Consider the following 13580-nt stretch of genomic DNA (forward strand, 5'->3'; position numbering starts at 1 on the left):
CAAAAAATTAAGGTATAATTCATTGGATATTCACCTTAAAAATAACTCAATTTTAATTTATCCTTTTTTTTAGTTTCCTAATTCTTAATCATCAGATACTTTTATGTCATCAAGAAACAAGCCTAACCCTTGTTTTCCTCTGACAACTATTTAATAATTCTTAAACACATATTTTATTGGATTCATAGACATGACTAATAATTTTACAACAACCACAAAGGACTTGTTAGAAAAATTCTGACCCTTTACGTGACTCCTTGTACTTTATCTAAAGAAACCAATGGTTATACGAGTAGTTGTTTTGTAGCCGAGTCTCCATTAAAACTCTTCATAAGTGGTGAGCGTTCAAATTATCGGTGAAAACATATTTTTGAGAGAGTGAACAATGACTGTGTCCAGATGGTCCTCAACGCCCACATCTACACGGGCCATACTCAAAATTTGTGCAACCCCTACCTTTCTTAGCGACATAGCCACTCATCTTGGGGAAAAAAATCAATGGCTCAATGTCCAATATATATATATATAATCTTAGAACAGTTAATTAATAATTAACTTATTAATATATAAGCCAGATTTCTCTTCATAATAGATTAAGCTTTTAAATTAGATTAAGCCCATGTGTTCTTCTTAGCATCTTAACAAGCAGAACTCCAGTAACATCTCCCCACCAACATTAGATGTTACATAATACATATGTCAGCACTCATGCTTGGCCAAATAAGGCAAGTTCCATTCATCATAGAAGTCTTACAGTAAGATTTATGCTTCAATCCAAATCTGGTTATTCATTCAACATGGTTGACAATTACAGAAAAGTGATTTAAGGATTGAATAAAAACTGGAGTAACAAAGTATTCAATGTTTGAATTGTGAATCTTAATCATGAGATTGTGTTTACTGCAAATAAACCAGTGAATACTGTGCAAAAAAAGGGAGGAAAAAGAAGATCAGGGCGACATTTATGTGCCGAATTGAGACCAGAGAACTATGCCAGTTTACTGCTGAAGTCAGGCAGATCCAGCATTCGAATCCTCGAAATGCTCTCAGCCTCCTCTCTTTCTTTCTGTGTGTTGTACCCCCATCTTCCTGTTAAATCAAATTTACTTCAGAAACAAATTCTTGAAAAGAATAAGCAATCATGGAAATATTTTTAGAAGAGAGAAGACAACGATACCGAGGTACAAATTCCATGCATCCAGAGCAGGCTCTTTGATAACATTCTTCAATGTAGCTAGTCGATCTTCTACAAAGCTAAGAAACAGCAGGCACAAGAAATTGGAATTTGATGGAAGTTTATCAAGTACATAATTTCGTAGAAAATATATTATTGAAGGCCACATGGATTGTGGTAGATAATGAAAATGCTCAGTTGTTTTAGTTCTTTATCATGATTTGCATGCATGAAATGTTAGTTCTCATGGATGGCTGATGGTTTCTTAGAACTCGTAAACATTAGATGGCCGCTGAAAAGTAGAGAATTTTACTGTTCTGTTGTATTGCCTTAAGATGACTTTTATCTTTAGGAAGTTCCATGGAAATTCAATGCTCACATTGTCACTATGTCAAACAGATAACAGAACATATAGATCTGAAAGGAGAAACACTGATGCAAGTAACAAATAGGTGATACCTAAACATGGATTAACTGCAGAACCTAAGTAGAATATTGTAAAAACTTCTATTAACTGGCTTGAGTCTCAATCAATCTGCTGAGGTTTTGGGTAAGAATCAATATGATATCTTTAGAAATTGCTCAATTAATCTGTTATACTTTCAGCAAGAATTGATCTGCTATCTTTACTCTTTGTCTAAAAAATAGATTGTTGTTAGCCTCTATAGGCCATTGAACTTGATCAATTAACAAAAGAGAAAACAAAGAGGAATCAGATGTTGACAACTATATTGTACGTTTAGTTGCTTCAAAAACCATACTCAATGACTGAAAATGAAAAAAAAAAACATACTATAAAAGAAAGAGAAGAACTAAATAAAATATTTCCTGTGAAGACTGAAGTTAACCCCATATTTACGACAAGAGCTTACTGAAGTGTTAAACCCTCGTTTTCAGGTTTTGTTTGGAGCTGCTTCAGCACTTCCACCTTTGGTCTGATAAAAACAAATAAAGATTATGGTCAAAAGAATAATTTATGTAAAGATTACGGTCAAAAGAAAAATACATATTAATATTTCAGAAAGAAAAAGCATGCAGTTACAATGCACTAACCCAGTCCCTAAACCATATATCCTGTCAGTTGGGATGACTATCCCAGCCAATTCTCTCAGCAATGCATCTGCAAAACGGCTCTAGCAGACGAAACAAGAGCTAATATGTAAAACAGTTGGTGAAATGGATCGAAGCTTAACATAGCCATGGCAGATTATCTAAGTTGACATATTCAAAAAAAAAAGGCAAGAGAAATCGCATTATCGGCAATTAAAATGTATATTTCCAGATAAATCCAGGCAAAACACCAAAAAGAAAGACCATCATACTTTTACCCGATATGTATTACATGATCAGCTGTATTTTTCATGCAGAGTAGTTACTTCTAATTATTTTTATATTTGATGTATCATTGTCTTCGTGTCCCTAGAAAGGAATGCATGATTTAGAAGCTTGGTCAATCATTCTTTCAGCAGAAATTTTGCACAAGGGTCTGCACCTGTTTTGTTGTAACAATGTACACTTGTGAACTTGAAAATCTCAAGGCATCTGCTACTCCTGGGTAAAATCTGCAGGTCAAATGGAGCATTTAGATACAAACAAAACCTGACACTGCTCTATTTATAATTCACAGATAAACTTTCACACCCCATAAGAGTTTATAATGCATGAATAAAAATGTTCAATTAGTAAAAGGCTATGGTAAATTTGTGTCTTATGAGTAAGAACATATGCAGTGTACCCAATAAGCAGGGAGTTTAACAATGCAATCACGCATGCATTTGCACCACCACCCTGAAAAATCATTACCCCTGAAATGGTAGAAGCTGATGATATAGGAACTTCCATAAAGCTTAGTCACTTGCCAACACAACAGCTTCGTTTAGTGTTTCAAGCACATGATCAAAATGCATATGCTAATCTCATCTTCTGTCAGAGCATACTACTCATAAGAGCAAAACAACAAAGAAAAAGAATTGACATATGACAGATGGTGCCAAAGAAATCTAATATCTATAAATGGATAGGTAGATAAATTAACTGAAAGGCACTCAATTTCACAGTACCTGTTAGCACTAATCCAACCTGATAAATCATTTTGAATCCCATTCATCTCTGACTTTCCCAAAAAGATCAATCAGAGGTTCTCTATGTTCATTCCATTCCTTCATAATTATGGATTTAAGCTCCGCCCAATTCTCCAATATTCCTTCAATAGAAAGGCCATCTGCAACCTTGCAGTCATGAAATGGAAATATCGAGTGACAATGTTCAAATTCCTTGATAAATGATCATATGTCACTGCTACCAATATCGCACTAACAATTATGCAAATGAAAAGTTGCAGGAAAAAGAACAATTTGGTTATTTACCGAGGATTTTTTTGAATAGATGGTACTCGAAGTTCCACTAGCAGCCTAACCAGCAATAAATTCTCATATCCTGTTTCGACCACTGGACGAAGCTGCAGCAATGAAAACACCATCACTTTTTAGTGTTATAACTAGCTAAAATCATTCGTTGTGAAACCTCCCAAGTTTCTTTCTTTTTTTTACTTCGGCGTGCAACTAGATAGTTTTGTGCTTATGAGGTAAAATGAATTAACTTCAAAAATAAAAAAATGTCCTGCTCAAGAATAAACATGATCTACATGATGAAGAATGGTAGAGCGCTGGATCATGGAAAGAGAGTAGAAAATCTCTTCATTCCAAATAGAAATTTGGGGAAATTTGGATAAAACTATAGATACATTAAGATTTTAGGGATTTCTAAATTTATATGGTTTATTAGAGATGGAGCCTGATCAACAAATAGAAATGAGAAGAACAATATACAAGGATATATAGCCTAGGAAAAGAGCATTACTCTAACACAGTAGTAAAGTAATAACATACAAAACAGTATTCTAGCCCAAATTAGAAGCATAAACCAAAAAAATTTTAATCACCCATTTCCAAATAAAGGAAGTCTATATGCTGGTAGGTTCTTCGGAATCACAGCTCGAAAACTAGTATTTGTACCAACTTTCTCATAAAAGAGTTGGCCAGACAATACAGAAAATGAAAGTTAGAGGTTCAGGATTAAAGGTGCATCAATGCCAAAAAAGAGTGGTTCGTCTACATTACTCAAATAACATAAAAAAAATAATAAAAAAAATTCTATTGATCTTGCTAAAGAGATTCTTCTCATGTTCAAATAGAAGAAAGTTTGGCATGATGTTATCATGAGGGCTGATTGCTATGACAGAAAAAAAGATAAAAAACATTGGAGACGAATGGAATTAATATTCAACAGAGGGTTAAACTTCGGTTTCCAAGAGAGTTCATATTTCTATTTGTTTACATTATAGCTGAGAATCAAAACACTAACAGAAAAGAAAAATTTTGAAATTTATATTACAAAATTATGCAATTTACTTAAAAACAAAAGAGTTAAAAGAAACCTCACAAACCCTACTTCAAAAAGCTGCTTATTAGCATAAGCACCACATCAATCTCAAGTTATGAACTTTAATGAAGAGTCATACATCCAAACTCATGCACAAACCTACAAATCTATTTTATCACACATTGGTGCACGACCTCCATAATTAACTAAAAGCAAAGGAAAAAATGCCAAGATTGACAAACAAATCATCAAAATTAAAATTTCTCAATGCAAAACATAATCAAAAGAGTGAAAGCAGAGATTTTGGGTACTAACAACGTGCATCTGGTCAATGATCCAGTCCTCCATGCCTGAATCAACTTGGTCAAAGAGCCACGGCCATCTAATTTTAGCAGCCTGCAAAGACAGAAACAAATTACAAACCTAGCAACCAAATTCCATCTAATCAAATGAATCAAAACATCAAACAATCAAAAAGAACAAGAAACAAATGAATCACCGATGAAGTTGAGCATATACATACTTTGAGAGCTGAGAGGGAGCTCTCTCCGCAGCTATCGCATAGCACTCCGTCGAAATCCAGCGCGTATAAATGGCCTCCCATCTCTCTCCCTCCCTCCCTCCCTCCCTCTGTCTCTCTCTCTCTGCGCTCGCTTTGTGAGGAGGAAGTGTGCGGAGGGGTTCGTTTTATCGAGGGAAAGTATGTGGAAGGTAAATTATGATTTAGGATTCTGTCATGATCACAAATGTTTGGATTTTATAATGTTATGGCCAAAAAAAAAATTTTAATATAAAAATCACTTAATTTTTCTCTGATTGTGCATAAAACCAATAATTTCCGGTGCCATACCAACACCATATCAACACCACTTTGTCAGCACCACTTCTAAACCACATCAACACACTCACCATAAACAACTTTAAAAAAAACCATTATAGCCTCACGTGTAACCGAAGAAAAGTTAAATAGTTTTTGGGTTACAAAAAAAAAGTTTTATGGTCACAGCGTTATAAAGTACAAACATTTATAGTAGTGAGTGAAATGACCCCTAAATTAGGGCCAACACCCACAAAACTTTTGGAATTATAATACTATGACATATATAATAATAATTTAAAAAAAAACTTGTTTCCTTAACTCAAAACCTATAAAACTTTATTTTGAATACAAGTAAAGCCAAAATGAACTATTTATGATGAACAAGCACATATAGCACTCCCAACGGTAAATGAGCTCATGTGTTTGAGATAAATAAAATGGTATAAATTACACCCATAGCCACAAAAAGTTCTAGATTTATAACAATATGACCAAAAATATATTTTTTTTCTAACACAAGACCTATAGGTCACTGGTGCAATATTTGTAAAAATAATAATTTGATTCAGCATACACGATAGCGCCACAAGTACTCACTCATTGGAAATAAACCCATTTGTGCTTACATGCTCTCAGAGTGAAGTTTTATCGGTTTTGTATTTGAAAAAAATAATTTTTTTGGCCATAGTGTTATCAACCCAGGACTGTCCCTGAGCATAGGTGACCAAGGCCTATACCCCCATAATTTTCTAGGTCCCCATAATTCATATATTTTTTTTAAAAAAAAAGTTATATTTAACCAAGGCCTATACCACCATAATTTTCTAGGTCCCCATAATTCATATATTTTTTTAAAAAAATATATATATTTAACATTTTTATTCAGTATTATCCTATCCATATAATTATCATCTTGAAGATTCTAACTCTTTTTTCAACTATAAAATGTGTAGCAAATTTGGCCTTATAATAGGACCCCCGCAATTTTCCAAGGCCTTGCAATTCATTTTTTTAAAAAAAATTATATTTTAAATTTTTATTTACTAAAGGTGTCGACATCATCAAGAGTATAGCGAACCCAAACAAAGGATTCCAGAAGAAGACGAAAGTTATGAGGCTAATGCAGCAAAGTAAGAGATGACTAGCGTTTTTAAGAGGAGATATCTTTATCTTTCTCGGAATATCCCTCTTTTTACCCGAAAGTAGCGGGATTTCTAATAGGAACAAGCAATTAAAGGATTAGTTAGCACCACCTCAGATCCAAAAGGAAAGGAAGGAGAATAAGGGAAGGTGCCAAGCCTGATTGCAGCACGAGTAAGGGATTAAGCTGATTGCCCATTGGTTAAAGCCATTGGTCTCACTTCAACCCACTTGATGAAGTAGTCTGTAGCAGTGATAATAAAATAGTGACCATGACTAGAGGAAGAATTGGACAGTCAAAACCGGGTGTGAAAGAAAGACGTTGAAGGAGCATGGATGAAATCTCCATGTAAAATCCCTTCCTGCCACCTGAGCCCTCCTAAAAATACATGGGTGAAGAAAGGGAGGAAGAAAGAGGCTGGTGATAGAAAGCAAAAAGAGAAGCCACCGGCTAAAGACAACCACTTTTTTATACTCGAAAAAATACTGCTCAGTCTGTCCACCCCTACCCTTGTTCATGCAACCTCTGTGGTACCCAATCCCATGGAAGTCAGAGAAATCCTCGGAGCATCGAGAAGTTTTTTAGGAAAATCAGATGCTTTATGAGTTACGAACGTCTTCTTCACTATTTTCATCAGCGTCTTGTTTATAGCCTCTGTTTGACCATTGTAACATCACTGAGCCACACCCAGAAATACCAACTAATAAAGCCCTGAAACAGTTACCAGTTCCAAAGAGGCTAGGTGATAGGATTGGAGGCCTATACCAAATAGAGCTGAATTTCTTCAGCATTACATCATAATCATCCTCCTTCATTCTACAGTGTCTTTCACTCTGAAGTGCTAGCAGGTTGGATTAGTGCTAGCAGGTACTGTGAATTGAGTGCCTTTCAGTTAATTTATCAACCTATCCATTTATAGATATTTTGATTCAATTTACTTAACTACGTTTACTGCGACTCTGACTTGATTCTGAGGTTTCCATGGCACAACAAAACCTTGAATGGTAATTTAATAGGTTTCCGAGCTTTTACTCATTATACCAATTAGAGAAATCAAAGAATGTGAATTCCTCACTCCCCTGAAACAAGGAGAAGTGATGAGCTAAGTAACTACATGTCAGATGCAAATTACCCTTCCCTCCAAGTAGCAAAAATCAAGACACAAGACCAAACAAAGAGAAATCCTATAATTCCGAAATTCCAAGTAAATATTATCAACACACAAAAGCCAAACCACAAAAAAGCAAATAATTCATACTCACAAACAGAAAAACTCATAGAATGACGCATTCTAAGCTATTGTTCTAAGCAAACCCTAATAAAAAAACAAAAGCAACAAAATTTACAAGCAGAAATAGAAAAAACGCACCAAAACTCAATGAAAATTAGATATTCTCCAGAAGACGCACTAAAACAAACACAAAAACTTTACACGCCCAAGTTCAATCTAACCATGAATAAATCCCAAACTCTTCAATCACTGTCCAAAACCCTAGATTCCGCAAGCATGGGGCACCTAGTTCACCATTCAAATCAAGATCACTGAGACACAACTACGAAATTCCGAAACTATAGTCCACATCTCAAAGTTCAAAATCACAAAAGATAGAAAGAAAAAGAAAGAGGGAGAGATGGGATCACCAGAAGACAAGTTCAGCTAGGGTTCCGCATCAAGCCAACACCATGGAGGGGAGACCCATCGGATGAATCAATGGATCGCTGAAGAAATCCGCGTGAGGAGATTGAGGAGAGAATGGAAACCCTAGAGAGGGAGCCCCGGAGGAATCCCAAGACCAAGAGAGACGGGCTCCGAAGGGGCGGGGGAGGCTGGGGCTGGAGCCGGAGCGCGTTTCCAGACGTTTCCTTAGCATTTTACGATATTTGTTTCGGAAGCGGTGACTCATAACGGGTCGGGTCCACTTCGACCCGATCCGAAATCCTTAATTTGGATTTGGATCCGAATCTGGTATTTTTTTTATTATTATTAAATAAATATAATACTGTAGTGGAATAAAAAAATATATAATTATAATATAATATAATAATAAAATTAGAAACAACCACGGGTGTGGTGGAATGTAATGAAAAAAGTAAATGGACAGACTTAGAATTGAATCTCTGGGGTTAATACTACTACTGTATTAATCTCAGTTTACTATCTCAGTTTTGAGTGCCGAATTGAGACCAGAGAACTATCTCAGTTTACTGCTGAAGTCAGGCAGGTCCAGCATTCGAATCCTCGAAATGCTCTCTGCCTCCTCTCTTTCTTTCTGTGTGTTGTATCCCCATCTTCCTGTTAAATCAAATTTACTTCAGAAACAAATTCTTGGAAGGAATAAATAATCATGTAAATAATTTTAGAAGAGAGAAGAAAACAATACCGAGGTACAAATTCCATGCATCCAGAGCAGGCTCTTTGATAACATTCTTCAATGTAGCTAGTCGATCTTCCACAAAGCTAAGAAATAGCAGGCACAAGAAATTGGAATTTGATGGAAGTTTATCAAGTACATAATTTTGTAGAAAATATATTATTGAAGGTCACATGGATTGTGGTAGATAATGAAAATGCTCGGTTGTTTTAGTTCATTATCATGATTTACATGCATGAAATGTTAGTTCTCATGGATGGTTGATGGTTGATGGTTTCTTAGAACTCGTAAACATTAAATGGCCGCTAAGTAGAGAATTTTACGGTTGACTTTTAGTTATCTTCGGAAGTTCCATGGAAATTCAATGCTCACATTGTCACTATGTCAAACAGATAACAGAACATATAGATCTGAAAGGAGAAACACTGATGCAAGTAACAAATAGGTGATACCTAAACATGGATTAACTGCAGAAGCTAAGTAGAATATTGTAAAACTTCTATTAACTGGCTTGAGTCTCAATCAATCTGCTGAGGTTTTGGGTAAGAATCAATATGATATCTTTAGAAATTGCTCAATTAATCTGTTATACTTTCAGCAAGAATTGATCTGCTATCTTTACTCTTTGTCTAAAAAATAGATTGTTGTTAGCCTCTATAAGCCATTGAACTTGATCAATTAACAAAAGAGAAAGCAAAGAGGAATCAGATGTTGACAACTATATTGTACGTTTAGTTGCTTCAGAAACCATGCTCAATGACTGAAAATGAAAAAAAAAACATACTATAAAAGAAAGAGAAGAACTAAATAAAATATTTCATGTGAAGACTGAAGTTAACCCCATATTTACGACAAGAGCTTACTGAAGTGTTAAACCCTCGTTTTCAGGTTTTGTTTGGAGCTGCTTCAGCACTTCCACCTTTGGTCTGATAAAAACAAATAAAGATTATGGTCAAAAGAATAATATATGTAAAGATTACGGTTAAAAGAATAATACATATTAATATTTCAGAAAGAAAAAGCATGCAGTTACATTCCACTAACCCAGTCCCTAAACCATATATCCCTGTCAGTTGGGATGACTATCCCTGCCAATTCTCTCAGCAATGCATCTGCAAAACGGCTCTAGCAGACGAAACAAGAGCCAATATGTAAAACAGTTGGTGAAATGGATCGAAGCTTAACATAGCCATGGCAGATTATCTAAGTTGACATATTCATAAAAAATAAAGGCAAGAGTAATCGCATTATCGGCAATTAAAATGTATATTTCCAGATAAATCCAGGCAAAACACCAAAAAGAAAAACCATCATTCTTTTACCCGATATGTATTGATCAGCTGTATTTTTCATGCAGAGTAGTTACTTCTAATTATTTTTATATTTGATGTATCATTGTCTTCATGTCACTAGATAGGAATGCATGATTTAGAAGCTTGGTCAATCATTCTTTCAGCAGAAATTTTGCACAAGGGTCTGCACCTGTTTTGTTGTAACAATGTACACTTGTGAACTTGAAAATCTCAAGGCATCTGCTACTCCTGGGTAAAATCTGCAGGTCAAATGGAGCATTTAGATACAAACAAAACCTAACACTGCTATATTTATAATTCACAGATAAACTTTCACACCACATAGGAGTTTATAATGCATGAATAAAAATGTTCAATTAGTAAAAGGCTATGGTAAATTTGTGTCTTATGAGTTATGAGGCAAGAACATATGCAGTGTACCCAAAAAGCAGGAAGTTTAACAATGCAATCACGCATGCATTTGCACCACCACCCTGAAAAATCATTACCCCTGAAATGGTAGAAGCTGATGATATAGTAACTTCCATAAAGCTTAGTCACTTGCCAACACAACAGCTTCGTTTAGTGTTTCAAGCACATGATCATAATGCATTTGCTAATCTCATCTTCTGTCAGAGCATACTACTCATAAGAGCAAAACAACAAAGAAAAAGAATTGACATATGACAGATGGTGCCAAAGAAATCTAATATCTATAAATGGATAGGTAGATAAATTAACCAAAAGGCACTCAATTCACAGTACCTGTTAGCACTAATCCAACCTGATAAATCATTTTGAATCCATTCATCTCTGACTTTCCCAAAAAGATCAATCAGAGGTTCTCTATGTTCATTCCATTCCTTCATAATTATGGATTTAAGCTCCGCCCAATTCTCCAATATTCTTTCAATAGAAAGGCCATCTGCAACCTTGCAGTCATGAAATGGAAATATCGAGTGACAATGTTCAAATTCCTTGATAAATGATCATATGTCACTGCTACCAATATCGCACTAACAATTATGCAAATGAAAAGTTGCAGGAAAAAGAACAATTTGGTTATTTACCGAGGATTTTTGAATAGATGGTACTCGAAGTTCCACTAGCAGCCTAACCAGCAATAAATTCTCATATCCTGTTTCGACCACTGGACGAAGCTGCAGCAATGAAAACACCATCACTTTTAGTGTTATAACTAGCTAAAATCATTCGTTGTGAAACCTCCCAAGTTTCTTTCTTTTTTTTACTTCGGCGTTCAACTAGATAGTTTTGTGCTTATGAGGTAAAATGAATTAACTTCAAAAATAAAAAATGTCCTGCTCAAGAATAAACATGATCTACATGATGAAGAATGGTAGAGCGCTGGATCATGGAAAGAGAGTAGAAAATCTCCTCATTCCAAATAGAAATTTGGGGAAATTTGGATAAAACTATAGATACATTAAGATTTTAGGGATTTCTAAATATATATGGTTTATTAGAGATGGAGCCTGATCAACAAATAGAAATGAGAAGAACAATATACAAGGATATATGGCCTAGAAAAGAGCATTACTCTAACACAGTAGTAAGTAATAACATACAAAACAGTATTCTAGCCCAAATTAGAAGCATAAACCAAAAATTTTTTAATCACCCATTTCCAAATAAAGGAAGTGTATATGCTGGTAGATTCTTCGGAATCACAGCTCGAAAACTAGTATTTATACCAATTTTCTCATAAAAGAGTTGGCCAGACAATACAAAAAGTGAAAGTGAGAGGTTCAGGATTCAAGATGCATCAATGCCACAAAAGAGTGGTTCGTCTACATTACTCAAATAACATAAAAAAAATAATAATAAAAACTTCTATTGATCTTGCTAAAGAGATCCTTCTCATGTTCAAATAAAAGAAAGTTTGGCATGATGTTATCATGAGGGCTGATTGCTATGACAAAAAAAAAGATAAAAAACATTGGAGACGAATGGAATTAATATTCAACAGAGGGTTAAACTTCGGTTTCCAAGAGAGTTCATATTTCTATTTGTTTACATTATAGCTAAGAATCAAAACACTAACAGAAAAGAAAAAATTTGAAATTTATATTACAAAAATTATGCAATTTACTCAAAAACAAAAGAGTTAAATGAAACCTCAAGAACCCCACTTCGAAAAGCTGCTCATTAGCATAAGCACCACATCAATCTCAAGTTATAAACTTTAATGAAGAATTATACACCCAAACTCATGCACAAACCTACAAATCTATTTTATCACACATTGGTGAACAACCTCCATAATTAACTAAAAGCAAAGGAAAAAATGCCAAGATTGACAAACAAATCATCAAAATTAAAATTTCTCAATGCAAAACATAATCGAAAGAGTGAAAGCAGAGATTTTGGGTACTAACAACGTGCATCTGGTCAATGATCCAGTCCTCCATGCCTGAATCAACTTGGTCAAAGAGCCACGGCCATCTAATTTTAGCAGCCTGCAAAGACAGAAACAAATTACAAACCTAGCAACCAAAGTCCATCTAATCAAATGAATCAAAACATCAAACAATCAAAAAGAACAAGAAACAAATGAATCACCGATGAAGTTGAGCATATACATACTTTGAGAGCTGAGAGGGAGCTCTCTCCGCAGCTATCGCATAGCACTCCGTCGAAATCCAGCGCGTATAAATGGCCTCCCATCTCCTTCTCTCTCTCTCCCTCTCCCTCCCTCCCTCTGTCTCTCTGTCCCTCTCTGTGCTCGCTCTATGAAGAGGAAGTGTGCGGAGGGGCTCGCTTTATCGAGAGAAAGTATGTGGAAGGTAAATTACGAGGTTCAATCGGGCCACAAATGTTTGGATTTTGTAAACTGTGGCCAAAAAGCCAAAAAAATTAATATGTTAACTTTCTCCGATTACAAATAAAAATACTTATTTTAAGACGATTTTTTGCGCCATATCAGCCCACGTCAACACTACTTTATCAGCATCACTTCAGAGCCACATCAACACACTAAGGGCGTGTTTGGTTCATGGTAGTGAGCCCAGAAGTGATGGAAGTGGCTCACTTCTGAACACTTCCATGAGTTTGGTTCATGGTAGTGAGATTAGAAGTGGGAAGTCACACTTCTAAAAAAGGTTACTTCCGGGTTTTGACTTCGGAGAAAAAATCTCAGAAGTCCAACTTCCGTGATATTTTTAAATTTTTTTAAATATTTATTAAAATGACACCGAACTCCCACTTCCGTAATATACGTCATTGCGATAACCCTAAAAACCCTAATTGCGTCGTTGTCTCCTGATTGCTGTCTTTTTCTTCCCATCTTTTCATGGTTTCTCAAAGGTTAGATCTACTTTTAAACCACCATTAAAGTCTTCTTTTTCTGTATTTGAGCTCCTGAAAGAGTTAAAAAAATTTC

At 35.2% G+C, this 13580-nt stretch overlaps 2 pseudogenes; both read right to left on the reverse strand.

The window, feature by feature from the left end:
• Positions 1–712: 712 nt before the first annotated feature.
• LOC120271556 lies at positions 713–8359 on the reverse strand (annotated as a pseudogene).
• Positions 8360–8535: 176 nt separating this feature from the next.
• On the reverse strand, positions 8536–12977 carry LOC120271549 (annotated as a pseudogene).
• Positions 12978–13580: the final 603 nt, after the last annotated feature.

The sequence above is a fragment of the Dioscorea cayenensis genome, chromosome 2 (assembly GCF_009730915.1).
Source record: "Dioscorea cayenensis subsp. rotundata cultivar TDr96_F1 chromosome 2, TDr96_F1_v2_PseudoChromosome.rev07_lg8_w22 25.fasta, whole genome shotgun sequence".
NCBI classification, from domain to species: Eukaryota; Viridiplantae; Streptophyta; class Magnoliopsida; order Dioscoreales; family Dioscoreaceae; genus Dioscorea; species Dioscorea cayenensis.